At 45.8% G+C, this 2,961-nt stretch overlaps 1 protein-coding gene across 1 annotated transcript in view; it reads right to left on the bottom strand.

The window, feature by feature from the left end:
* The window catches only part of LEXM (lymphocyte expansion molecule), a 26,112-nt gene that overhangs the window by 1,040 nt on the left and 22,111 nt on the right, over positions 1 to 2,961 (bottom strand). The gene's annotated exons all lie outside the window — the stretch shown is intronic.

Raw genomic sequence — 2,961 nt, 5'->3', positions numbered from 1 at the left:
CATTTTTTTTTTTTTTTGAGACAAAGTCTCACTCTGTCACCCTGGGGAGAGTGCTGTGGCATCATAGTTCACAGCAACCTCAAACTCCTGGGCTCAAGAGATCCTCCTCCTTCAGCCTCCTAAGTAATACCACCACACCTGGCTAATTTTTCTATTTTTATTAGACACAAAGTCTTGATCTTTCTCAGACTGGTCTTGAACTCCTGGCCTCAAGCAATCCACCCTCCTCAGCCTCCCAGAGTGCTAGAGTTACAGGCGTGAGCTATTAAACCCCACACACTATATTCATATTCAAATTTTGGGAGTTTCAGAGGAAGAAGAAATGGGCAAAAGCACAGAATGCATATTTAGTGAAATAGTAGCTGAAAACTTCCTTAGTCTTAAAAGCAATATAGACAGCCAGATATAGGAAGTTCAGAGAACCCCAAGTGATACAACCAAAAAAATCTTCTCCAAAGCACGGTATAGGCAAACTGACAAGAGTCAAGGACAAAGCTAGGCAAACTGACAAGAGTCAAGGACAAAGCGAGAATTCTAAAAACAGCAGAAAAGCATCAAGGCACATACATGGACTCTCTATCAGACTAACAGTGGATTTCTCAGCAGAAACCTTACAAACCAGGAGGAATAAGATGATTTATTTAAAGTGCTGAAAGAAAGAAAACAAACTAACAGCTCAGAATACTACACTCAGTAAAGCTAGCAAAATCAAAGAGAAATAAAGCCTTCCCCAAACAAACAAAAACCGAAGGAATTCATCACTACTCGACAAATCCTACAAGAAATGCTTAAGGGAGTCCTACATGTAGAAGTGAAAAAACAATATCTACCATCATGAAAATACACAAAAGTATAAAACTCACTGGTCAAGCCGATACAAAAATAAGAAAGAACACAATTACAACAGGGACCTACCTAACAAATGCAAAGATTGTAACCTAATCATCTGTACCCTCATATTAATCTGAAAAAAAAATTAAACTTAGTAAAAAATAAGAATTCTAGTCAATACCTGAAATTCTATATGTAAAACACACCAAAGAATAAGATGTTTTAATAAGAGAAATTATTTTAAAAATGTAAAATGTATTCTTACTAGAAATAGATGTATATGTAATTTTGTTGAATTCAGAGGTTTATTTAATGGTTGATTCAAAATATGAGTTTGAGAAGAGAAGGAAAAAAGATAGAAAGTGAGTAATAAGAGAGAAATATGGAAAGGCTATGAACATAGAAATATATTTTGGGGGGACTTCTGGGAGGATGGCTGACTAGTAGCAACCCTCAGCAGAGGCTCCTGAGCAGAGGAAGGAAAACTAGATGGAATTGGACTCTATGAAGCCAAAGGTGGGGAGCTGAGCCAAGAAAGAAGTTCAGCAAGCTGTAACTCCAAGGAAGAGCATTCAGGAAAACAAATTACAGGTATAAGGCCTATTGACTAGAGGATGGGAGACCCCTTCCCCAAGCAGGGGGCCTGCTGCAGGCTATCTGTGAAGGAGCAGGGAACAAAAGACATGCTGGAGGGAGCCGCTAAACTCCAGGTCTCTTTCTCCAGGGAGGACCCACTTATGAACCTAGACACCACCCCACCAGGCATAAAATTTGAACAGATATTTTCCCCCACAGGTCCAAACTCCCAGTCTATCCTTTCCCCCCGTGCATGGCAGTCTGAAGTTCTGTCCCCTGCGGAGCACAGAGTATTTGGTCTTGTCCTGAGAGAACTGGGCATAGTGTGGATTGCCAACCATCAGGACGGAATCTGTGACTAATGGGGAAGAAAGAGGGTGTGGGAAGAAAGGAACACTCAGCGGGAGGAGGAGCAGTCCCCTGGTCTTGACTATGCCTGGCCAGTGGTAGTGCTGACTCTCGATTCAGGCTGTGCATGGCGAGACAGGGTACAGAACCCCTGGCTCTGACAGCACCCACAGCAGGAGAGTGGTTGCCCTGAGTGTACTGAGTTCGGCAGACAGGGCTGGTCCCCAGGCCCTGCTGGGCCTGCGAGCAGAGGCTGGATAGGCATGGACTGCTACCTGAGAGCAAGGGTGTAGTCCCCTGATTCCAACAGAACCCTCAAAGAGTGGCTTACTGGATGCGAACCAAGACCTAAGAGCTAAGGTGCAATCCACTGTCTCCAGTGGAGGCTGGTGAGCACAGGCTTACCAGATGATGACGGACACCTGTGGGTGGAGTGTGGTGCCCTGACTCTACAGAGCCTGTGAGCAGAGGCTTGCCAGGCAGTGGACTGAGACTGGCAGGTGGGGCAGCGTCCCCTGACTCCAACTGGTCTGGCAAGCAGAGGCTAGCTGTGGGTGGACTGAGACCAGAGGGTGGGGCCTGGTTGACTCCAACAGAACCCGTGAACAGAGGCTTGCCAGGCAGTGGAATGAGACTTGCAGGTGGGGGCGTGGTCCCCTGACTCCAACTGGTCTGGCAAGCAGAGCCTAGCTGAGTGGACTGAGACCAGGGGGTGGGGGCATGGATCCCTGGCTCCAATTGTACTGTTGGAGACCCTGAATCCCTCTCTGTTGGGGAGGGTTTGCACTGCCTGAGACAATTTGGTTGAAACCCATGTCTAGGGCTGTCTACTGGGGACATTCTAAGGTTGACCTTTGTAGTTCTATACCGGCAAAGAACTGAAGGGTGGGGGCTGGGCACCACAACTGTTTGTATCTCTTCACAGTTGATATTTAAACCTAATACTGTGGTTTTTTAGGATAGGGTAGAGGTTGGCTGATATCAAAACAGAGATAGCTTGCACTATCTCACCAAGTAGGTCCTCAGAATCTCTGGCTAAGACTCTGGAAGGGGCCTTTGTAAGGTTGTAGGAGATAAGCCACAATTATAAAGCCTAGCACTTTAGTAAGGGGCTATCTCTACTACCTGGGAGCCCCAATTCAATCTCTCCCTACCAGTTCTAATAACCAAGCAGTGGAAAATAAACCTGGTGCGGACCCAACATAA

The sequence above is a fragment of the Otolemur garnettii genome, unplaced genomic scaffold (assembly GCF_000181295.1).
Source record: "Otolemur garnettii isolate 467f Iridium unplaced genomic scaffold, OtoGar3 scaffold00066, whole genome shotgun sequence".
NCBI classification, from domain to species: Eukaryota; Metazoa; Chordata; class Mammalia; order Primates; family Galagidae; genus Otolemur; species Otolemur garnettii.
This window is presented reverse-complemented; position numbering and strand designations above follow the sequence as displayed.